At 39.3% G+C, this 26,091-nt stretch overlaps 1 long non-coding RNA gene across 1 annotated transcript in view; it reads left to right on the top strand.

Annotated features, from left to right (window-relative positions):
- Positions 1–26,091, top strand: part of LOC132430780 (uncharacterized) — a 70,924-nt gene that overhangs the window by 12,421 nt on the left and 32,412 nt on the right. The window contains exons 3-4 of the long non-coding RNA XR_009520563.1: positions 17,574–17,938; positions 20,010–20,234. This is a non-coding gene — a long non-coding RNA (uncharacterized lncRNA). The remainder of the gene's footprint in view (positions 1–17,573; positions 17,939–20,009; positions 20,235–26,091) is intronic.

The raw sequence follows: 26,091 nt of genomic DNA on the forward strand, positions 1-26,091 counted from the left end.
GAACTGTCATGGTGCTGGTGGGTGTGTCACTTAGCACTGCTAATATATTACAATAAGTGTATAATGAGACTCACTGGAAGTCAGATCTTCTGCCATCTTAGACCTAGGTTGTTCTAACCAGTTTTTGTCATGTCCTATGGCTATGTCATTCTTCTAAAAGTTGTGCCCTGCTCCTTTCCCTCCTGTTTCAGTGGGACATATGGACTGGTGTCTCCACTCTCCTTGGTCTTTCCCGAATTCTTCCAGTTGTTGGTAGCTTGTTAGTTCCATGTTCTTTACCAAGACCTCCTGTTGTAAGATAACTCATGCAAGTGGTTCTTATCTTGCCTGCCCAGGGATGGCAGTTTCAGTCAGGGGTTCCCCTAACATAAGCACCATGCACATTCTCATAAACTTGTTTTTTTTCTTTATTGATCTGTCTTTGGCCAGTCTAATTTACAGGGCCACAGCTAGAGAACCTAACATGGTTGGAAGAACAATACTTTTTTCCCTCTCCCACATCTCTCTCTATCTACTGCAGCAGCTCTGGCTGTGGCTTCATTTCCTCTGGGTCTCCAAGACTGGCTACTATGGTTTCAGCTTCTGTAGCCTGACCCTAGTCCATAGAAAAATTAGAAAAACATTCACCAGATGATCGTTAAAAACGGTAAGACAGATTTATTCAAATTACTGCAGTAGGGAGAGGGACCTTGATATAGAACTGAGCTCACCTCTGGATACAGCAAAGACTGGGGATTTATAGCCAAAAAGCAGAGTGAAAAGGTCAGTGAATGGAAAAGTCCTAAGAGGAACTTGATTAGACATCAAGGGTAGGCGGAATTCTTGCTCAACTGGCCTAATAGAATTTTTGCTAAGAGCAGAACAAGGACTTAGATATCAGGATGAGGAATGAGGAATCTGATCAGTTATGAAGGGTGCGGGATTCTCACTAGACCAATTTAACAGGATTCTTACTAAAACTGGGCTTAGCAGACCAAAGACACAGAAGACCAAAGTGGAGGACTAGTCAAAAGGACAGTTCAAAGGAACTCATAACTGGACTCCAATAATATTGCCTTTGTTCCTTCAGCTGTGGAGGCATGGTTGCTTCATGCTCTTGCTAGTCTCTGAGTTGCCTCACCAGCCTTGGTTTTCTCCTCTTCCATCACATGTGTAATCAATTTCCTGCATTAAATTCCTTTTTTTTTTTTTTTTTTTTTTTTTTTTTGCGGTACGCGGGCCTCTCACTGTTGTGGCCTCTCCCGTTGCGGAGCACAGGCTCCGGACGCGCAAGCTCAGCGGCCATGGCTCACGGGCCCAGCTGTTCCGCGGCATGCGGGATCCTCCCGGACCGGGGCACAAACCCCTGTCCCCTGCATCGGCAGGCGGAATCTCAACCGCTGCACCACCAGGGAAGCCCTAAATTCCTTTTATTTTGTTGTTGTTGTTACACTTGTTAATAAAGTTTAACATATATACAGAAAAGTACAAAATCCTAAGCATGATGAATTTTCACAAAGTGAAAACACATCCATGTAATCATCACCCAAATCAAGAATCATAAACATGATCAACATCCCAGAAAACCCGCACTTGTCCTATTGCAGTTACAACTCTGCTAAGGTTATCCTTCTAAGGCCATAAATTAGCTTTACCTATTTGTTATTTTATATAAATAGAAAAATACATTGTGTACTTTTTTTATGTCTGGCTTCTTGGCCCAACAATATAGCTGTAAGGTTTATCATTGTGTCTATTTGAAGTTTGTTCAGTCTGGTTGCCGTATAGTATAGCATTGTGTGACTGTATAAACTATCCATTCTCTGGGTCATGAATATTTGAGTAGTTTCCAGATTTGGGCTTGAATAATGCTACTATAAACAATATTGTACTTTTCATTTGGTGAACATACTATGCATTCCTCTTGAGTATGTATATCTCGGAGTGAAGCTGCTGAAATCACAGGTATGCTTCTGTGCAGTTTAGTATATTCTGCCAGTTTTACCAAAGTGACTGTATCAATTTACAGTCCCGTCAGCAGTGATGAGAGTTCCGATTGCTCCACATCCTCACCAATACTTGGTATTGCCTCCCTTTTTCATTTTAACCATTTTTATGTGTATGTAGTAGCATTGCACGATGATTTAAATTTGCATGTCTCATAGCTAATGAAGTTGACCGCCTACTTAGGTTATTTCATTTCAATTTCAAAGTCTTATCTCATTTCTTCAATTTTAAATATACATCATAGTTCTTTTTTCTTGCTTGATTCATATACCTAAAATGTGGAGTAATAAATTTACTGTTGTGTTTTCCTTTTTCTCTCCCATTCCATTTCTACTACTTTTTTTTTTTTTTAAAGAAGATGTTGGGGGTAGGAGTTTATTAATTAATTAATTAATTTTTGGCTGTGTTGGGTCTTCGTTTCTGTGCGAGGGCTTTCTCTAGTTGTGGCGAGCAGGAGCCACTCTTCATTGCGGTGCGTGGGCCTCACACTGTCGCGGCCTCTCTTGTTGCGGAGCACAGGCTCCAGACGTGCAGCCTCAGTAGTTGTGGCTCACGGGCCTAGTTGCTCCGCGGCATGTGGGATCCTCCCAGACCAGGGCTCGAACCTGTGTCCCCTACATTAGCAGGCAGATTCTCAACCACTGTGCCACCAGTGAAGCCCCTCTACTACTTTTTAAAAATTAATTAATTTATTTATTTGGTTGTGCTGGGTCTTTAGTTGTGGCAGTTGGGCTCCTTAGTTGCAGCTCACAGCCTCCTCAGTTGCAGCAGGAGGGCTCCTTATTTGTGGCTCGTGGGCTCCTTAGTTGTGGCATTCAAATTCTTAGTTGAGGCATGCATGTGGGATCTAGTTCCCTGACCAGATATTGAACCCTGGCCCCCTACATTGGGAGTGTGGAGTCTTAACCACTGCGCCACCAGGGAAGTCCCCCATTTCTACTGATATTAGTCAATTTTACCTTTCCTAGCATATCTGCTATTTTAATGCTTATAATTTTATTACTTGATTTGTCATCTTTAAATTGTATGCATTGACTCCTAGTGAACATAGATAAGCTAATCACTAAGTTTATACTACCTCAGAATTTCTACCCCCTCTTCCCCTCCTAATTTTTGGTAGTTATATTGTTTTCAGAATTTATATTATTTACATTCTTATCTGTAACTCTAGTCCTCATATTTCTTTCGGTTTCTGTTCTAGAGTTGAATATATTCAATGTTCCTTACCAGTCCATTTGTAATAGTTTCCTTTATCATATTTGGATGGTTCGAATTCATCCTCTGGAAGTTTCCTTAAGAAAGTTTGAGAGGGAATTTCCTGGAAGTCCAGTGGTTAGGACTGGGCACTTTCACTGCTGTGGCCTGGGTTCAATCCCTAGTCAGGGAACTAAGTAAGATCCTGCATGCCACATGACATAGCCAAAAAAAGAAAAAGAAAAAAAAGTTTGAGAGGCGTAACATTTCCTGAATTATTGCTTGTTAAACAATCTTCTGCTTTTATGTTTGAAAGACAACATAATTGGATTTTAAATCTTTGCTTTCCATGCTTTCTTTCCATGTTATCTTGAAGATGCCAAGCCAATAACTCCTTGAGTTGAATATTGACAACCCCAGTTCACTCTTCCACTGCAACCTCAGAGACGCACTACTCCCCACAAATATGATGGCTATGTGACTCTTTTTGCACTCTTACCTCTTCTGCACTCAGATCAGCCTGGTTCCAGGAAGGCTTCTACCGTTAGTCCTGTTGATCCCAGTTCCTTCACTCATTGCTGAAAACGAAGGATGCAGTGTTTGTACTTTAGAGTGGGCCTCTCACCATTAGGATGTGTTGTTGCTGGAATATTCTGCCACCACTGGACTATTTTGAAATTTATTCTGCTTCTTTATTTCACTTTCTCTCCTGAGGCTTTTGCCAAACTCAGCTGATTTTGAAGGCTTTACACACATTTTTGGAGTATGCTGATTATGTATGTCTCATAGTTTCACTGAAAATGGAATTTACAGGGTTTGCTTTATTCTCCTGTTGCATTTGTTATTATTTTCAGGAGCAAAAGGGCAAGTATGTGACTTACATAACCATGTTTATACTGAAAGTCCAGAAATAGAGATTTTTGAAGGAAACTGAAGGTCAGGTTTCAAAATAAAGGAGTGAGGAAAAAGAAAATCTTAAGCTTCATCTTTCTGACAACATGTTTCATGACAATGTGGTCTATGAAAAGTTGAGACTAATATCTCCAGTAAAGTCAATGTGAGTTTTTTGGTGCCCTTGAAGTTTAGCTTTTGTGAAAAGATTATTTCAGGGGTCACTTCTGTTTTCAAATTCAGTATTTATTTTATTAAAGTTACAAATTCAAAAAATGAATTGTTTCTTAGACTTAAATTTGTAAATCTTATTATGCTATTTATAAATCCACAAATTTAAACAATTAAGGATTTTTTAAGCACTTAATATTGTAATCTTTTTTGGCTGTATTGGGTCTTCATTGCTGCACACGGGGCTTTTCTTGGTTGCGGTGAGCAGGGGATACTCTTCGTTGCGGTGCACATTGCAGATACTTCTCATTGCGGTGGCTTCTCTTGTTGCAGAGCACGGGCTCTAGGCATGCAGGCTTCAGTAGTTGTGGCACACGGGCTTAGTAGTTGTGGCACACGGGCTTAGTTGCTCTGTGGCATGTGGGATCTTTCCGGACCAGGGCTTGAACCCGTGTCCCCTGCATTGGCAGGCAGATTCTTAACCACTGCACCACCAGGTAAGCCCAATATTGTAATCATTTTAACTGCCTTTATACATTCAACATATTCCACTTTTTAAAAAAATATTTCAATTGTCTGATAAAAACAAGCTTTCCAAACACCCCTATAATTTATAAATCTAATATTGTAAATTTTTATGTATTTGGAATGACTCTTAAATCATATCAAATATACTAAGAAATTACTCAATCACACATTTTAAGCTGTAATCCCAAAGCTGATATGCCAAATTACTCTCTAAAATGCCAAATAAGTTATTAAAACACTGCATACGCATATATAATTTCCAAACCTAAAACAAAAATATTCATTGTATTGGTTCAATTTACTTCATCCTCTCTGTATTTAATTTTAAATCTTCATGGGGTAAGTTGGTACACACCAAGGCGATAGATTTGGTGTTATCTTAATGGCTGGCTGAGATTGTATATCAATCAGACATTTAATTGGAACATGAGATTCAGAGTTGCAAATCCTTGGGACAAGTTTTCCCACATTCTAGACTGCCATTTTGAGTCTTTTTCTATAGCCTCTAAGTCAGTAGGGACTCTTAAATGTATGTCATTTGGATGGGTAATCTTATAGCCCTGGCCCCAGCCTCACTTACTTACGTTACCTAATTACCAGGTCAGATTTGTCTATAGTTTCCACCAAGCTTGCCAAGTTAAACTTATTTAGATTCATCTAACCTAGTCTAATATTTTTTTCTGCTCTGAATGATTTTCATGTCCTTTCCATCTGGTAAGACAACATTTTTAGAAATATAAGACATTGGAATGAATGATGCGAATTTCTTATGTCTATGCCTGATTTTGTTTTCACAAACCTAACGATTTCACAAATTATAATGACATGAATTAAAAGTAACTAGGAGACTTCCCTGGCAGTCCAGTGGTTAAGACTCTGTGCTTCCAGTACAGGGGGGCGTGGGTTCAATCCCTGGTCAGGGAACTAAGATCCCACATGCCGTGCAGCGTGGCCAAAAAATTAAAAAAATAAAAATAAGCCCATGCTTGGTAATCAATTAGAGTTGTAGAAGGGAGAGGAAATTAGTTGAAGTTAAAGGGCAAACTTAGTTTCTATTTGTTATTATTAACCTGGAAATGGTCAAGTTAAAGGACAAACCTGTTGTATAAACGCTTGCCGTCTGTGCTGTGATTCCTAAGAGGTCCTTCTGGGAAATTTCAAGAGGGGAGACAAACTATTATTGGCCTTTTCTGAGATCAATAATATGATATGAAAACAGAAAGGTAGGGTTTTTATTTCCCATGATATGATGAAACATGTGCCTAATAGTAGAAGAAGGATAAGAAAGCTGCCATCTTACTGAAAGAAAATGAATATCTTCCAAATATGGCAGTGAAAGTGGATCCTCAATGTGGTTTGCTGCAGTTAGGACCTGAACTTCTACTCTGTCTCCAAGATTAACCCTCTGCTTGGCAACCTCTCCTTAGTTAGAGCTGCCAACCTCATGCAGCCGTGGCTCTAACACTCTGATCCATTTGGAACACATGGCCTTGCCCTTAATAGCCCACAACACTATTAAAAAGAGACGGAACATTTTATGCAAAACTAAAGGGCAAAGTATAACCAAATGGAATTTAAAAATGAAGTCAGTCACATATACCTAGATTATACTTAGTTGCTGTGGTTGTGGGACCCCGTACCACCTCCAGCCCAAGGACCTGACTTCCCTGGATAATTGCACAGGAAATCCTACCCAGGCAGGGGAGGAAAATGTTGCCCCCAATGCATTCTATCTTATAAGCCACTTCAGGATAATTATCAGCTCGATAACACAATAACCCTGATACTAAATGCAGAAATACATATCTATAATACATGATGATGAGGGTGGATGTTTGCAAATTTCCTGCCTCCAAAAACCTGGTTTATAGAGAGGGGGAAAAAAAAGGAGAGGTAGTCCCCTCAAAAAGTACTTGAAACTGGGATATTTTTCCTGGAGAAAAAAAGTATCAGGACAAACAAGATCTCTCTCAGTATATTGTATTTATTATTTTAGTGGAAAGAGTACAGGCTTTAAAGCAGATGAATGAAGGCTAGAATACACTTTTAGTTCCTACCAGTTATATCCTTAAATAAGGGAATTAAGCCATGTAAGCCTCGGTTTTCTCACTGATGAAATAAGATACACATCTCATGGGGTTTCTGTGAAAATTCTGTGAGATGACATAGCGTCTAGAAGAGTCTGACACATAGTAGGTATTCAACATGTGTTGGTCAATTTCATGTGTCAACTTGAAGAGTGCTTGGGATGAGATTAACCTTTAAATCAGTAAACTTTGAGTAAGCAGCTTGCCCTCCATAATGTAGATGGGCCTCATACAATCAGTTGAAGGCCTAATAGAATGAAAAGACTGGCCTCCCCAAGAAACAGGAAATTCTTCAGTAGATTGCCTTCAGACTGGAACTGCACCATGAGTTCTCCTGGGTGATCAGGCTGCCAGCCCACACGGCAGACTTGGACTTGTCAGCCTCCATAATCACAAGAGCCAATTCTTTCTTTCTCTATATATTCACATTATATTGATTCTGTTCCTCTGGAGAACCCTGACTAATATATAACAGTTATTAGTTTCCTCTTTTTCTTCAAATATTAAAAGAATTCTTTTGTGGTGCACAACTTCATGGGAAGATTTTAAAAGATTAATGTTGTAGTGACAGAGCAGACTTATAAACAGGTATGTCCAGTGGTAACCAATGCCTGAGAATTAACCACAATTACTCTGCCAAGTACAGCAAACCATCCCAGCTCCCTGGACAAGAGAGTGACCACACACACAATCTTCCAGATGCATAGGTTGGCAGGGGGACAGGGGCCACCACCTCTGCAAACTCTTCACTGCTTCTTTCCACCTCGCACAGTCATCTTCCTGGACCCTGAGCTCGGTTCTGGGGATTAATGAGATCTTAGCAATGACCGATGACCGTAGGCCAGGCTGCCCCAGCTGTTGCAGATAACCTGAAGATTGTTCCATAGCTAATTTTGTAGCATGGATTATAGCTCATGTCTGGATAAACCTGGCTTTCATGCTTCAGCAATTCCGCTAATGAATAGCCTTGGTACATGTACAATTTAGCTTTCTGCAAATACTTTCCCCAAGATATCCTTGTTAAGTAACAGGCAGTGTAACATGAGCTGCATGTGCACTTTTCTTCCACAGCCTCTATAAATAATCTCTTCATAACCTCCATTGTTACCTCCTGGGCTGCACTGCAAAGCAATCCTCAGAGAAACAGAGATGGAAAAGACATCGTCCTTACCCTCAGGAAGGTCCTATTTAGTCAGTGGATGAGAAGCGAACTGAACAGCTAAAACCACGTGGTATGTGTTATAATAGTATTACCAAACCGAACTTGGGCCCGCTTGCCCGTGCACAGTAAAGCCAATCTAGTGACACCGGGTTGTGGTGAAGGAAAGCGGAATGTTTATTTAAGGCACCAGACTAGGAGTCCAGGGCAGCTCATGCTCAAAAAGCCCAAACTCCCCAGTGGGTTTCAGGGAGGCATCTTTAACAGCCAGGTGAAGGAGGGGAGTTGCAGAGTGTGTGATCAGTTTGTGCACAATTCTCTGATTGGTTGATGGTGAGGTAACAGGTCAGTGTCACAGGGGTTAACATTATCAATCCTCAGGCTCCAGTAGGTCTGGGAGCTATGTTCTTGTGGTCAACAAGTAGTTAACTTCTTCCATTTGGTGGGGGTTTTCACATCTGTAAAACAGCTCAGGAAATGTGCATCAGATACTATTATCTAGGTTCTTCAGAGAGGAGCTAAAGCAGAGGATATGGGGGAGGGATCTGTCCTGGAAAGGCCAAATAGGGTCCTGCTCAGTTACAATAGAGGTATCATCAGAGTACTGTAAGGAAACAGAAGAGGTTATGATTAATTGCAGATAAGTAGGAGATGGTCATTATCAAGGAGTGTTCATGGAAGTGATTAAATTTGACTAGGACTTGAAAGGTTGTCAGGGTTTTTATAAGAGAGAAGAGAAGAAAGCTTTCCAGGAAAATAGAATTACATGAGCAAATGCACAGGCTCAATGAGAGAACAAAGACACTCAAGAGAATGTGCCTTAAGCCGCGTAGCATAGGGAGATCAGCTCGGTGCTTTGTGACCACCTAAAGGGCTGGGATAGGGAGGATGGGAGAGAGGGAGACGCAAGAGGGAAGAGATATGGGAACATATGTATATGTATTACTGATCCACTTTGTTATAAAGCAGAAACTAACACACCATTGTAAAGCAATTATACTCCAATAAAGATGTTAAAAAAAAAAGAGAGAGAACGTGCCTTAAACTCATAAACTTTATTTTATTTATTTATTTATTGGCTGTGTCGGGTCTTAGTTGCAGCACATGGGGTCTTCCTTGCGGCACGAGGGATCTTTCACTGCAGTGTGCAGGCTTCTCTCTCATTGTGGTGTGCTGGTTTTTCTCTTCTCTAGTTGCGGCGCGTGGGCTCTATAGTTTGTGGCACATGAGCTCTCCAGTTGAGGTGCGTGGGCTCAGTAGTTGTGGCGTGTGGGCTTAGTTGCCCCATGGCACGTGGGATCTTAGTTCCCTGACCAGGGATCAAATCCACGTCCCCTGCATTGGAAGGCAGAGTCTTTACCACTGGACCACTGGGGAAGTCCCGACTCATAAACTTCAAATTCTGTTTTACTTACAAACACCAAACCAGCAAACTGACATATCTGCATCACTCATCTTCATCATTTCCCTCTTATTGGCTATAGAGATAATAAAAGATTAACTCCAAGAAAATTAAGCATCTCTGGATTCAGTAAGTGGGGCAATACTAGATCTAAATTTGTGGAGAAACTTTTCACACTCAGGTCAGATTCTGAACTAGGTCTTTCTCCTGCATATCTTAAAGAGTCATACATTAAATGAGCCTAAAGTTTGAGAAAACATGAGGATGAACAAAAGGGGGATTGTTACCCGAAGAGCAGGAGGGTTGCACATGTTAAACATGCCTGGTGCCACTTCCTAAATTGTGAAAACTTATTCTTCCATGAAATCCAGAATTCTTAAAAGCAGTACTTCGGATCTTGGGTGGAGATTGGTCTGAAAAAAAAGGCTGGGATGTGAAAGAAAGTCCTGGGAATCTTCCCAGGGAGTTAACTTTCTCCTGCAGAAAAATAAGGATCATCAAAGACTTTTAAACAGTAAAGTGGTCAGACCTGTGTTCCATAAAAATACCTGTGGCAACAGAACAGAAGATGAAGCAGAGTAGATTGTAACCACAGGCAACAAGAAAGAGTTATCCTCCTTTTCTCTTTGAGTCTTTGCAACTTTTTTATTTTTTGAATTTTTGATTTTTATTTTTTTATACAGCAGGTTTTTATTAGTTATTTTATACATATTAGTGTATACATGTCAATCCCAATCTCCCAATTCATCACACCACCAACCCCACCCCGCACCGCTTTCCCCTCTTGGTGTCCATACATTTGTTCTCTACATCTGTGTCTCTAGTTCTGCCCTACACACCAGTTCATCTGTACCATTTTTCTAGGTTCCACATATATGCGTTAATTTACGATATTTGTTTTTCTCTTTCTGACTTACTTCACTCTGTATGACAGTCTCTAGATCCATCCACGTATCTACAAATGACCCAATTTCGTTCCTTTTTATGGCTGAGTAATATTCCATTGTATATATGTACCACATCTTCTTTATCCATTCGTCTGTCCGTGGGCATTTAGGTTGCTTCCATGACCTGGCTATTGTAAATAGTGCTGCAATGAACTTGGGGCATGTGTCTTTTTGAATTATGGTTTTCTCTGGGCATATGCCCAGTAGTGGGATTACTGGGTCATATGGCAATTCTATTTTTAGTTTTTTAAGGAACCTTCGTGCTGTTCACCATAGTGGCTGTATCAGTTTACATTCCCACAAACAGTGCAAGAGGGTTCCCTTTTCTCCACACCCTCTACAGCATTTGTTGTTTGTAAATTTTCTGATGATGCCCATTCTAACTGGTGTGAGGTGATACCTCATTGTAGTTTTGATTTGCATTTCTCTAGTAATTAGTGATGTTGAGCAGCTTTTCATGTGCTTCTTGGCCATCTGTATGTCTTCTTTGGAGAAATGTCTATTTAGGTCTTCTGCCCATTTTGGATTGGGTTGTTTGTTTTTTTAATATTGAGCTGCATGAGCTGTTTATATATTTTGGAGATTAATCCTTTATCTGTTGATTTGTTTGCAAATATTTTCTCCCATTCTGAGGGTTGTCTTTTCATCTTGTTTATAGTTTCCTTTGCTTTGCAAAAGCTTTGAAGTTTCATTAGGTCCCCTTTGTTTATTTTTGTTTTTATTTCCATTACTCTAGGAGATGGATCAAAAAGGATCTTGCTGTGATTTATGTCAAAGGGTGTTCTTCCTATGTTTTCCTCTAAGAGTTTTATAGTATCCAGTCTTACATTTAGGTCTTTAATCCATTTTGAGTTCATTTTTGTGTATGGTGTTAGAGAGTGTTCTAATTTCTTTCTTTTACATGTAGCTGTCCAGTTTTTTCAGCACCACTTATTGAAGAGACTGTCTTTTCTCTATTGTATATCCTTGCCTCCTTTGTCATAGATTAGTTGACAGTAGGTGCGTGGGTTTATCTCTGGGCTTTCTATCCTGTTCCATTGATCTATATTTCTGTTTTTGTGCCAGTACCATATTGTCTTGTTTACTGTAGCTTAGTAGTGTAGTCTGATGTCCAGGAGTCTGATTCCTCCAACTCCGTTTTTTTCCCTCAAGACTGCTTTGGCTATTTGGGGTCTTCTGTGTCTCCATACAAATTTTAAGATTTTTTGTTCTAGTTCTGTAAAAAATGCCATTGGTAATTTGATAAAGATTGCATTGACTCTGTAGATTACTTTGGGTAGTATATTCATTTTCACAATATTGATTCTTCCAATCCAAGAACATGATATATCTCTCCATCTGTTGGTATCATCTTTAATTTCTTTCATCAGTGTCTTATAGTTTTCTGCATACATGTCTTTTGTCTCCCTAGGTAGCTTTATTCCTAGGCGTTTTATTCTTTTTGTTGCAATGGTAAATGGGAGTGTTTCCTTAATTTCTCTTTCAGATTTTTCATCATTGGAGTATAGGAATGCAAGAGATTTCTGTGCATTAATCTTGTATCCTGAAACTTTACCAAATTCATTGATTAGCTCCAGTAGTTTTCTGGTGGCATCTTTAGGATTCTCTATGTATAGTATCACGTCATCTGCAAACAGTGACAGTTTTACTTCTTCTTTTCCAATTTGTAGTCTTTTTATTTCTTTTTCTTCTCTGATTGCTGTGGCTAGGACTTCCAAAACTATGTTGAATAATAGTGGCGAGAGTGGACATCATTGTCTTGTACCTGATCTTAGAGGAAATGCTTTCAGTTTTTCACCATTGAGAATGATATTTGCTGTGGGTTTGTCATATATGGCCTTTATTATGTTGTGGTAGGTTCCCTCTATGCCCACTTTCTGGAGAGTTTTTATCATAAATGGGTGTTGAATTTTCTCAAAAGCTTTTTCTGCATCTAGTGAGATGATCATATGGTTTTTCTTCTTCAATTTGTTAATATGGTGTATCACATTGATTGATTTGCATATATTCAAGGATCCTTGCATCCCTGGGATAAATCCCACTTGATCATGGTGTATGATTCTTTTAATGTGTTGTTGGATTCTGTTTGCTAGTATTTTGTTGAGGATTTTTGCATCTATATTCATCAGTGATATTGGTCTGTGATTTTCTTTTTCTGTAGTATCTTTGTTTGGTTTGGGTATCAGCGTGATGGTGGCCTCATAGAATGAGTTTGGGAGTGTTCCTTCCTCTGCAATTTTTTGGAAGAGTTTGAGAAGGATGGGTGTTAGCTCTTCTCTAAATGTTTGATAGAATTCATCTGTGAAGCCATCTGGTCCTGGACTTTTGTTTGTTGGAAGATTTTTAATCACAGTTTCAATTTCATTACTTGTGATTGGCCTGTTCCTATTTTCTATTTCTTCCTGGTTCAGTCTTAGAAGGTTATACCTTTCTACGAATTTGTCCATTTCTTCCAGGTTGTCCATTTTATTGGCATAGAGTTGCTTGTAGTAGTCTTTTAGGATGCTTTGTATTTCTGCAGTGTCTGTTGTTACTTCTCCTTTTTCATTTCTGATTTTATTGATTTGAGTCCTCTCCCTCTTTTTCTTGATGAGTCTGGCTAATGGTTTATCAATTTTGTTTATCTTCTCAAAGAACCAGCTTTTAGTTTTATTGATCTTGGCTATTGTTTTCTTTGTTTTGATTTCATTTATTTCTGCTCTGATCTTTATGATTTCTTTCCTTCCATGAGCTTTGGGTTTTGTTTGTTCTTCTTTCTCTAGTTCCTTTAAGTGTACAGTTAGATTGTTTATTGGAGTTTTTTCTTGTTTCTTGAAGTAGGCTTGTATTGCTATAAACTTCCCTCTTAGAACTGCTTTTGCTGCATCCCATAGGTTTTGCAATGTCGTGTTTTGGTTGTCATTTGTCTCTAGGTATTTTCTGATTTCCTCTTTGATTTCTTCAGTGATCTCTTGGTTATTTAGTAACGTATAGTTTAGCCTCCATGTGCTAGTTTTTCCGTTTTTTTCCCTGTAATTGATTTCTAATGTCATAGCGTTGTGGTCAGAAAAGATGCTTGATATGGCTTCAATTTTCTTAAACTTACTGAGGCTTGATTTATGACCCAAGATGTGATCTATCCTGGAGAATGTTCCATGTGCACTTGAGAAGGAAGTGTAATCTGCTTTTTTTGGATGAAATATCCTGTAAATATCAATTAACTCTATCTGGTCTTTGTTTTTTAATCCATTTCCCTTGTGGTAATTTCCACATATTTTGCTTTGATGTTCCATTCTGAAAGATATTAAGGTTTAGAGCAATGAACATAGTACAGGAATAAGGAGAATTGGGTTCTAGAACTGGCTCTGTTATCATTAAAATAGAACACAATCGAGTTGACGTGATTAAGAAGGTGAATATCATCTATTGAAAACCTGTTACAATACACTTTTATTCTGGCAAGAGCATTCAGATATTAGCAGATTCAGTTTCACTTATGCTGTACAATTTCATTCAACAGAAGGTTCCTGTTTCTAAAGTGAAAGAGTATAAAGAGATCTAAAAATGTTATGAGACCAACTTGTCAATCATTTAATCAATGAGATAGAGTGTAGCAAGAATATGCATAGATATATTGCTATCATCTGCCAGATGTCTAATAAACACTTCCAATATATCAGGTACTATGCTAGGTACTTTATATGCTAAATACTCTTTCAATCCTCAAAATATGATATATGTATGGTTAGCTACACTTTATGGCTGTTGAAATTGAGATTCAGAGAGCTTACGTCACTCCTGAATTCACATAGTTAGGTAGTGGTGGAAGTCGTATTTGAATGACATATATCTGTCTCTTAGAGCACTTGCTCTTACCCACTATTACAGACTGCTTTCTTGGTTTCATCCTAAATGTATAATTTAGAGACCAAATTTCATAACTTATCAAGGAGGATTAACATAATATTTTGAGATATTTCAACAATTTAATGAGGCCAGTAATTTGGAGGGAAATGAATAATTTCTCATCTTAAAAATGACATAAGCAATTAGAGAGACAAGGTATTAATCATGTATTTTTAAGTGGAGAGAGTTAAACTTCTCTGAAACATTGCTATAATTAATTTTATTATGAAAAATATATGTGTGTTAAAGTGAATGAAACAACTGGATTTTATGAAAGAAACGTTGTAAATAGGAAACACATTTAGCAAATTGATGGGCTATTGGCCTTAAGTGAAGCTGTGGATATTTTTTTCTATCAGTGAACATTGTACAAAAATATACCTGAAAGGAGGTGGTCGCTCATAGAACCACTTTCCAGAATTATAAGGGAGAAGGGCTCATGTGAAACCATCTGCCTTAGGAATGGTGGTTCATATGCATTCCCTTTAGAAGAAACGTCAACTTAAAGCAGGCAGATTTTGGTATTCTCACTGAACATCTGAAGCTACCTCACCCCAGAGCGACAGTCTTTAGAGGAGGTGTATGCTGTTGAAGATACGCTGTGTCTCCTAAGCTCTTCTAAATCCTCAGTTTCCATAGGTACTACTTCCTAAACTGATATACGCTGAGAAAGCACCCACAGGCAAGGTGATTCTACTTTCCTTTTCACCATCTTCCTTCTCCAACTTTACAAAGGAAAGGCATACCTGAATCTTACCCTGCAGTGTAAAAACCTATGAGACATCTAACAAAGGCACAATTTGTAATATTGTTATTGGTAAAGCCTCCTTAAATAAAAGCACGATGAACACATAATAGGGCATCATGTCTTTTCTGGTCTTATATCAGGAAAGGGAGAGGAATGGTGTTAGAAATGGGGTATTTTGGACAGCAGGCATATTGAGTAATACCCTCTGGACTGGGAAGGAACTCTGAGACTGAAAAACAAAGCAGGCAACTCCATGAAGTGCACTTATGGAGCTTATCTTGGGTAACTTACACACAGTCAGTATCAGGAGGAGGATGACCCAGAAGCATTCTCAACTGCACTCCACACCACTGAAAGCCACCAAAAGGGGTACAAGGGGATTTAAAGGGGCCAAAGCTAGAGATAGAATCTGACTACCAGGGGAGAAGCACGTGCACACCTACAGGAACAGGGCTTTCTTCCTCCCCACAGGGGATCTCATGACCATTATGCCTTGCAGGTCATTACATCAGCATCAGCAAAAGGCATTCTAGTTTTCATATCAGATGAAGGCAAGGGTAAATGTTGATAGGGAGCTTGGCAAGCTTGGGTCCATCCCTTGTGAGTAGGCTAGAGCTCAGTCATGCAGAAAGGGGAGGGGGTAGGACTGTGGGCCTGAGATGGAGCTGACAAAATGGAGTCGGGGTGGTTCAGCCACACAGGGTATTTTGGTCCACTCGGAGATGCTCTTGAAGGAAACCAGAATGCCACCTGTCAACTGAAAGAAAAATGCACAGCATAAGAACAGTGAGTTTAAGTCTTATCCAGGATCTTACTGAGAACTATAGCCTGGGAAGCTGTTTTTAAGAGGTAGGGCAGAAGAGAGTTTATATGTGATTCCTGGCTAGGGAATACCTGTAGTCAAGTATACATCTTGGTAAAGATACTGCTGGTTACAAAACATAGATATCTCAAGTTAATGATTTTAGTGCTTTTCTATGTATGGGAAGATGCAAGAATCTGGGTTCATTAAAAACTCTTCCTGAGATATACATCTAACTATCTAAAGGAACTGCTTGTCCAAAGCAGAGCATCCTGGTATCGTTAGGGGAACCACTGACCGAAACTGCCCGCCCTGGCCAGGCACCATAGTAACCACTTACACAAGTTATCTTACAACAGGAAGTCCTAGTAAGGAATGCAGAACTAACAAGCTACCACCAACTGGAAGAATTCGGGAAAGGTCAAAAGGAGAGAGGAAATGCCGGTCCATATGTCCTACCAACCTCCCAGAATCCTTCTCATTGGACTCCATCTTGGCCCAGCAATGCATGCACCACCAGGAAAGACCCTGAGTCAGAATGATTGGCCAGAGACAACCAGAAAACTAAACCCATTACCATAAAACCTGAGACTGTGAGCCACATGGCAGAGCAGTTCTCCTGGGTTCCTTTACCCTGCTGCTCTCCACCCAGGGCCCCCTCCCAATAAAGTCTCCTGCTCTGTCAGCACGTGTCTCCTTGGACAATTCATTTCTAAGTGTTAGACAAGAGCCCACTCTCGGGCCCTGGAAGGAGTCTCCCTTCCTGCAACATTATCATCTTTATTTCCTCTGTCTGGAGCGCAAAGTGTACTGTTGGTCAGAGACTGTAACAGGTTAATCCTCGAAGAATTGGGTGATGAGCAAAAACGCTCTTTGTTCTTTGTTTACACACCCTGAAATATGCTTCTTTGACGTAGGAATTATTTTAGCTAAAGGCATTTAAGAAGCAGCAAATGCAGGAAAAGCTCTCTACCTTCCCCCTATTTGTGTAAAAGGAGGACAGAAATTTACAAAGTTGTCCCTCCTCCCTCTCTACCAAGAAGGACAAAAGTTAATCACTAGAGACAACTTAGACCCTTATCAGTCTGGAGATGGCACCAGAGGAATCTACATAACAAACTTTACTAACTAGCCTTTATCTACCCTTAGTCTCCCACATATTTGCCTTCATAATCTTCCCTTAGAGACCCAAGGTCCTTTTTCTTTGTCTTGTCACTTTTCTAAGAATGTATTGTTCCTTTGCTAAGAAGTTATATAAACTCAACTTCTAACAAAATCTTTGAGTTACTGACCTCTGAGAACTCCCATGTGTTGCATGCAGGATACACATGTTTATAAACTTCTGTACATTTTTCTCTTGTTCATCTATCTTTGTCAGCCCAATGTATAGGGCCCCAGCGCTAGATGGCTAGAGGAAGAGATTTTTATCTCGTCTATGCTCTGAAATCTGGTATATTTTTTTAAAAAGATGCTAGGAATAGCTGTGATCTTTGTATAATGACCTTGTCTTTTCCTTCCTCCGACTATGATTTTATCAAAGAATGTGTCACTTCCCAGGGAGAGGATTTTGAGAACAAAGACAACGCAATAAGAGATAGTGAAGGCAGTGGTGCATTATTTAATCCAGGCAACAACCGATGGCCTGACGCATGTTCATTATCTACCCATCTTTCTTATCTTAGAGTTACAATATTTAACATTTCTGAATTTTAAAACATAAAGGGAAATAAAAATATGCTACAAGTCACATCTTTATATGTTCACTATTTTCAGTAATAAGAAAGAGCTTGGGACTTCCCTGGTGGCGCAGTGGTTAAGGATCCACCTGCCAATGCAGGGGACACGGGTTCAAGTTCCGGTCCGGGAAGATCCCACATGCCACAGAGCAACAAAGCCCGTGCGCCACAACTACTGAGCCTGCGCTCTAGAGCCCGCGTTCCGCAACTACTGAGTCTGCGTACTGCAACTACTGAAGCCCACACTCCTAGAGCCCATGCTCCGCAACAAAAGAAGCCACCGCAATGAACAGTCCGCGCACCACAACGAAGAGTAGCCCCCGCTCTCTGCAACTAGAGAAAGCCCGCGCGCAGCAACGAAGACCCAGCGCAGCCAAAAAACATGAAAAAAACAAGAGTCTGGTGAGTATCCTTATGTGTGTTTCTGCTATCAATTTTGCATGATTTTGTAGGGGAGCAGAATTTGCCACCCCAAAGTATGTCAATTTGGCATATTAATTATTTTAAGTTGTTATTTTCTAGGAAACGGCCAGCCGTGAGAAAAACTCTAAAGCCAAGGAGTTACTCTTTTAAAAGAAACATTTACATTTGTAAGAGATCTCACTGTACCAGGAAGTGGAGATGACCAAATCTCTAGAAATCCTTATCAGTGGAGAAGCAAAACTTAAATCTGCACAACAGCCTTACCCTTGTTTGCTGTGCTTTTCCTGGTCATCTCTCAAAAGTGACTCGTCCCCACCCTCAGCATCCTCTTTTGTCTTCAGCTGAGGATGCTATTTAAGGGGAGGGCTTCAGCCATTTTGGCGACTTAGTTTTCCTGGCCTCTCCAAGGTAGAGAGTTATTAAACAGTTTTTTTAATTTTCTCCTATTAATCTATGCCATGTCAGTTTGATTCTTAGACCAGCCAAAAGAACCTAGAATTATAGGGTAAATTTTCTTCTTCCCGGACAATTTCAAGGAGATAGAAGTAAAAAAGTTCATGTTTACTTCTGATAAATCAACATTATATCTTTCATAAAAGAAACATTTATGGGAGGTGTGTTATGTTTTTATTTATATTTTCTTAAGTATTTATTAAGACCTCTTTATCTTTTGCCAAAATTCTGCCATACTTATTTTTTACTTTGGCACACAGTTTCTCCTTGCTTTCTCTAATAAACTATTTCTTTGGTTCTTTATTCATTCCTGCCATGTTCTTATTGGATTTAAGGGAACTTAGGGGAATAGGTTGCCTATTTTACGGTAAATAATGCACTTTACAGTGATGGGGTTCAAGGCATGCTACCCACAAATATGGCACCATGGCATATTGAGCATGTAAAGCTGAGGGGATCTGAGAAAATAGCAGAAGCAGGAAGGTCACACTGACCTCCCTGTCCTAGCCCTTGTTTCCTGAAACAGGCCATAAATATCCCATGTGAAAGGCACCTTCCCTGGACCAGGAGGAAGGAAGACATTCTTATCACGAGAGACGGGGAATTTGAGGCCAAGAAGCAAACCTTGTTAAACTGTTGTCTTCCTAGTTACTTCTTCACCTTTGACTACCCCTAGTTCAAAGCTCTTTATCTTCTCAATTCATCACAAATGTATTGCTTCTTTGTCCACAAGGTATAAAAGCTCCTACTCTGGTCACTCCTTTGGGTCTTCATTCTCTGGGGAAGTCTCCCATGTACAATGTAAAAATTTCATAGAATTTGTGTGCTATTCTTATTAATCTGTCTTTGTCAGTTTGATTTTTAGACCCAGCTAGGGTCTCTAAGAGGGTAGAGGAAAATGTTTTTTCCTCCCCCACAGCAGCAATAATTAACACACTTTTCCACTGCTTACTAATGGTCCAGTACTTTTCTTTTCGCTGTTAAGTGCCATGAAGTAGTTTAAAGTGTTCTCTTAAAAGCATATTTAAGTGTGGGGATAGGATATAATGTTCTCTAAGTACAATCTAGGCTGCTCTGTTCTGAACTTCTATAAACTACCTTCACGAAGAAGATCACTATATACAATGGAGAATAAAAAGCTCTAGGATAGGGCTTCCCTGGTGGCGCAGTGGTTGAGAGTCAGCCTGCCGCTGCAGGGGACGCGGGTTCGTGCCCCGGTCCGGGAATATCCCACATGCCGTGGAGCGGCTGGGCCCGTGAGCCGTGGCCGCTGGGCCTGTGCGTTCGGAACCTGTGCTCCGCAGCGGGAGAGACCACAACGGTGAGAGGCCCGCCTATCGCAAAAAATTAAGTGAAAAAAGGAAGGTCCGCAATAGTGCTGTATCATTTGACTATTTTATTTTAAAAGGAGAAGAAATCAGGATATGCAAATATATTTGCTAATATTTGTGAAAATAAACATAGTAAGGATAAATCAGAAACTGATCTTAAAAATGTCTATCTGTGGTGGAGGGAGAAGGTGGAGAAGATAGCAATGGTGTGGTCAGTGGTCTCTAAATATGGTCACTGACAATTCCTCTTTTCCCTGTGAACATAGGCTGCTCCTCCCAGCAAGAGGTGGAGTCTATTTCTCCTATCTTTAAATCTGGACTGGCCTTTGACCTGCTTTGATTAATGGAATGTGACAGAAGTGACACTGTACCAGTTCCAGGTCCAGCCCATAAGAGACTTGGCAAGATTCTGCTTTCCTGGAATTCATTTGCCATGTTGTAAAGAAGTCCAGACTGTCCTGAAGAGAGAGCCATGCAAGAAAACTTGTGAGGTGAGACATTGTCTTAGGGAGAAAGGGGCTACCTGGAGAAAAATTTGAAGTGCTCAAGCTTACATTTTTTTCCAAGGCCCCAGATATGTAAGAGAGGACTTTTTAAGTGTTCCAGCCCAACCCAGATGCTAGTTTAATGCTACCATACGAGTGACCCAAAGCCAAACCAAGTACAATAAACTGTTAAAGAAACTCACAAAATGGCAAGAAATAATAAATTGCTGCTGTCTTAAGTTTTGGGTGCTTAATTATGCAGCAAAAGAGCTAATACATATGGAAACAAGACTTCTTTGACTGAGTCTTTTTTGTATTCTTTTGACTTTTGGAATGCTTTAAAAATCCAAAATCAGGGAATTCCCTGGTGGTCCAGTGGTTAGGGCTCCGCGCTTTCACTGCCAAGGGCCCAGGTTCAATCCCTAGTTGGGGAACAGAAGTCCCACAAGCTGTGCAGTTTGGAAAGAAAAAAAAACTCTAAAGCAAATTAAACCAGGAAGAAAAAAGCAATTCATAAAACCGAAAACAAATTAAAATAAATTATTCTAACTCACAATCAAATTGCTGATATAACTCTGATGAGAAAATAATTATTTTAACATATCTTAAAACTCAGTGCTTTGAATGTATATTCAGAGTGGGAAGATAAAAAGGATTGCAAAGAAATTTTAAATTTTACTTGGTAGTTTTATTGCCAGTAGTTGTGTTATTATTCTGAAACAGTTTTATGTACAAGATAAAGCAAATGTTAATTTTATTTGGAATGAAGATTTTCAGTTTAAGAGGTAAGAGATATATTCATTTGTTCATTTTAATTGGCATTCTTTTACATTTATGATTTTTAAAGATATTTTTCCTGATTTGGTCCAATGACAAGGCAAAGAAGCAATAACACCCTTGTAGCATTGAGCATCCCTAGGACCCTAATTTTGGTATACAAGTCCCCATTAAAGGGAACCAGTATTCCTTAGGGAAATGACTGATTCTAGGGAATGTTACTAATGGATGCCAAAGATGTCTTGTTGATCTAAAAAGCAAAGAAGTCTTCAAGGACAGATGATGTCAAAAGGTTATAAAAACCAGATTAATAGGGCTACTTCTGGTCAAAACTGGGACAATTTTTGCCTGATTCTACTTGACTTAAATGTATTGAATGTGTGAAAATCTACTGAATTGATCAACATACTCAAAAGGAAGAAGACCAAAATGCAAATTTAAAAACAAAACTAAACTAAAAACACATTAAAACCTTATTTGTCACCATTGGAGATAGCTATTGCATCATTTCCTTATTCTGAAAATTAGTAGATTAGTAGTTAAAGGAAACATGGTAAGCATTTTTCTTCTGTTTTTATTAGGATTATATTTTTCAGAATAAACAAAGAGGCCCAGAAAATGAAACAATTAACTCATAGAGGAATCATCAATGGTGTTCAATAGAATGAAAGGATAATCTCATAGTTCCAAAGTGTCACCCCACCAATTTTTTGCTGGTTTCATGGAAAAACAACTCACAATGAGGGACTGAGTATTCATCACCTTAATCCATGATTAACATTGGCACTTTATAGTGTGACCGCCTAAACATTATGGGCTTCTTGGTATGATGCAGTATGAAGGGCACAGCATCTCTTATGAACTATTCACACCAAATATATTTCACCCGAAACTAATCAAGTCTTTACAGCTTCCAGATCTAAATGGAGGTCAGAGTAACAACAATTTAAATGACATCATGAGGAAGCAATCAAATGAATTGAAAAGATGGGGTACTCTACAGGACAATAGTTTGTATCTATTCAACAAATAAATATCATGAAGGGAAAAAAATGGCAGGGTATAGTTGTGGAGAGGGTCTGTTCTAGATTAGAAGAAATTTAAGAGACATAACCAAATGAAATATGTGGACCCTGATTTGTCCTGGTTTTCAAAATAATAAATGACATTATTTAGATTACCAAGGAAATTTAACTATGGACTAGGTTTTAAATTATATAAAAATTATCATTAATTTTTAGGTGTGACAATCTTATTGTGGTTAGGTAGCAAAATATCCATTTTTTAGAGATCCCTAATAACAGCTGTGAAATGATTTGATGTCTCCCTTTTAATATAAAATATTTCAAAAAACTAGGCAAATATGGCAAAAATGGACAATTATTAAATCTGTGATAGACATATGAGTGTTTATTATAGATAGTAGTATAATTTTGAAGTGTCTATCAGTCATGTCATTTTGTAGAACTAAACCATTTTAGACAAATAAAAATTATTTAATTTGGCCTAAATGTATTAAGATCCTAAAATGCACATTTTTTTTCCTATTATTTTAACCCTAGGCTTATTTTAACCCTAGTTTCCCTTCCTTCTAGCTCTACAAAGCCTGGCACAGTTAGTAACACGTGGTTAGTTAATATTCACTGATAACTTTTAGTAAGACTTCTTTGATATGCTTACTAATAACTAAGTGAATGAATGTTTTAATAAGTAGATAAATCTTTTTGCAAGTCAGATGATTTCCAGTTATTTGCTTAACAAAACTGGAAGACTTAACTGAGTTGCCAGCTGATTACCCATCAGAAAAATATTCAACAAAGAGAACTATATGACTTTTTCAAAAATAACTCAGAAAGCATCCAAAGAATTGATTGGCATCGCTGTAACAAAACTCCTTCCATTTTCATCTACATATTCACGTAATCACATTTTCTCAATGCTTATTTCTATAAAGATGAAAAATAGGAATAAGATTGATGCTGAGTCCTGTCTCATTCTAGCAATAAGTAGCAATTTAGACACAGATAAATGAAGTAATTGGGGAAGGAGCACCATCCGTCTTATTAAGAGATTCCTTCCCATTAATTTTTTACTTTTTATATTTGATAATTATTCATCAAAATGTAAAATATTTATGTTGCTCTGATTAATTGTGAATTTATAGTTGTAATGATAACCCAATCAAGAAGAATTTTTTCATATGAAAAGTCAAATCATCAGAATTTTTTTTTTTTTTTTTTTTTGCGGTATGCGGGCCTCTCACCGTAGTGGCCTCTCCCGTTGCGGAGCACAGGCTCCGGACACGCAGGCTCAGTGGCCATGGCTCACGGGCACAGCCGCTCCACGGCACGTGGGATCCTCCCGGACCGGAGCACGAACCCACATCCCCTGCATCGGCAGGAGGACTCCCAACCACTGTGCCACCAGGGAAGCCCCAGAATTTTTTAAAAGTATTTATACATATGTATATACAGTCAGCCCTTTGTACTGCAGGTTCTGCATCTATGGATTCAACGAAACACGGATTGAAAATACTGAGGAAAAAAAAAGTTCCAGAAAGTTTCCAAAAGCAAAACTTGAATATATCACTCCAACAAATATTTACATAGCATTTACATTGTATTAGGTATTATAAGTAATCTAGAGATGATTTAAAATATATGGAAAGATGTGTGTATGTTATATGCAAATACTACACCATTTTATATAAGGGACTTGAGCATCCTCAGATTTTGGTAGCTATGGGAGTGGTGGGGTCCTGGTACCAACCCCCTTCTGATACCAAGGGATGGCTGTGCATACATATATAGATATACATATGTATTATAGGGTGATCAATAAAAGCATTGAAGCATAAAATATATTACATTAGTATAAATTCTATGTATATTCTTTCTATTCTTACCTAGGATGACAATGAGTCCATGGAGAAAAAAGAAATGGTTTAAAATATCTGACTGCTAAAACATCATTTGGTCCTGTATTTTTAAAATGAATGATATTGTGCATCAGACTGAAGCTGAATCTGGCCTCTGTACCCTGACACCAAATTAAATCTCAGAGACACAGTGTTGGGTGAAGTAGAACATAGCTTTATTGCTTTGCCAGGCAAAGGGGGCCACAGCGGGCTATTGCCCTCAAAACTGTGTGTCCCCCCATGGAGAGGGTACTGAGAAGTTTTATAGTAATGGTTCAAAGAGGGAGTGATCAGCTCGTGGACATTCTTCTGATTGGTTGGTGGTGAGGTAAGTGAGAGTCAGCATCATCAACTTTCAGATTCCAACTGGTCTGGGGTCTACATGCTTGCCGGCAGCATACCATCATTAATCATTAACTTCTCCCACCTAGAGGGCATTTCAGTCTCTGCAAAACAGCACAAAGATATTGTTGTGTGTATCTGTTGATGGGGAACCAGGACCTTGCCCCAAGGCTACACTATTGTTTCTCTTGACTATTTCTCCAACCATTTCTCCTTTGTCTCACATCCCTCCCTTCCCTAATTAACAACTGCTTGAATCTGCTCACTGGAACTCAGGGAAGGTCATGGAGTCTGAATGAAGGCTATTTCCTGTAATCAAAGAAATGGGGGACACAGAAAGGCCTTGTGCCCAGGAACCCCACAGGGCCCTGCTTGGTATCAAAATTGCTAAGATATTTAGATTCCATTGGATATGCAATTTTTTTAAGGTAATATAAATGTTTCCTTTCCAAATACCAATATATACAACATGTTGGAATTGTATCTTTGTCACAGGAGAGCCAGCACGGGAGAGTGCTGGTACCTGACCCCCATCAGCTGCTGACAAAGACACAGGAAATCAAGAGAGAAGACACAACATCACACACCCAGTTAGATACACAGCCCTTCCCCCTTTTCTCTAAGTCTTCTTCCTGGCCCCAATGATGGAGAAGAAAGAACTAAAACAGGAGAGGACAAAGAGTAAAAGAGAGGATCACTCTCCCCTCGCTCTCCAAATTCTCAAGTCAAAGCCAGGCTGAAGAAGATAACGTTTTTAAATGAAAAATAAAATGGAAATTTCTACTTGCACTAGAATTCATTTAATAACTGAAATTGAACAGAAAATTATAGGGTCTTTCATGGGATGGGAAAAAAATGATTCGACATAGCATGGGCAGGATTTTGACTCCACCAGATTCACACTGTTCAATAAATTGGTAATAAAAATAAAACTAGGGCTTCCCTGGTGGTGCAGTGGTTGAGAGCCCGCCTGCCGATGCAGGAGACACAGGTTCGTGCCCCGGTCTGGGAAGATCCCACATGCCGCAGAGCGGCTGGGCCCATGAGCCTGCACGTCCGGAGCCTGTGCTCCACGACGGGAGAGGCCACAACAGTGAGAGGCCCGCGTACCGCAAAAAATAAAATAAAATAAAATAAAAAAATAAAACTAACTAACTAAATAAAGATATTTACATATACAGTAAAAATAAAAGAATACATGGAAAGATTAATAGTGATCATCTCTGTATGATGATGATTATTTTCTTCATTGGGCATTTCTGTATTTTTCATTTTGTTAAACAACAAACATACTACTTTTAGAATGAGAAAAATATATATTTTCTTTCTTTTTTTTTTTGCAGTACACGGGCCTTTCACCGCCGTGGCCTCTCCCGTTAGGGAGCACAGGCTCCATACGCGCAGGCTCAGCGGCCATGGCTCACGGACCCAGCCGCTCCGCGGCACTTGGGATCCTCCCAGACCAGGGCACGAACCTGTGTCCCCTGCAACGGCAGGCGGACTCCCAACCACTGCGCCGCCAGGGAAGCCCCAAAAGTATATATTTTCATTCCTAAGAAACTCCAATATTATTTTTAATATCTATACACATGGGTCCAGGCCAAATATTTTTTACATTTATAAAAGTATTACATGTGAGTAGTTTAAAAATTCGTATAGTACTAAAAAGCTTATACATGACCCGGCATTTCCTTGGTCCCTCTGCCTTTCTCCCCTCATCCCCCTCCATGGAACAAACCACTTTCAACTGAACTGATTGTTTCTTCTGGTATTTATGTCCCTATTTCTAAAAAAAATTACATATAGCCTCTTGAGTCATCTATTTTA

This window comes from Delphinus delphis, chromosome 9 (genome assembly GCF_949987515.2).
Source record: "Delphinus delphis chromosome 9, mDelDel1.2, whole genome shotgun sequence".
Taxonomy (NCBI): domain Eukaryota; kingdom Metazoa; phylum Chordata; class Mammalia; order Artiodactyla; family Delphinidae; genus Delphinus; species Delphinus delphis.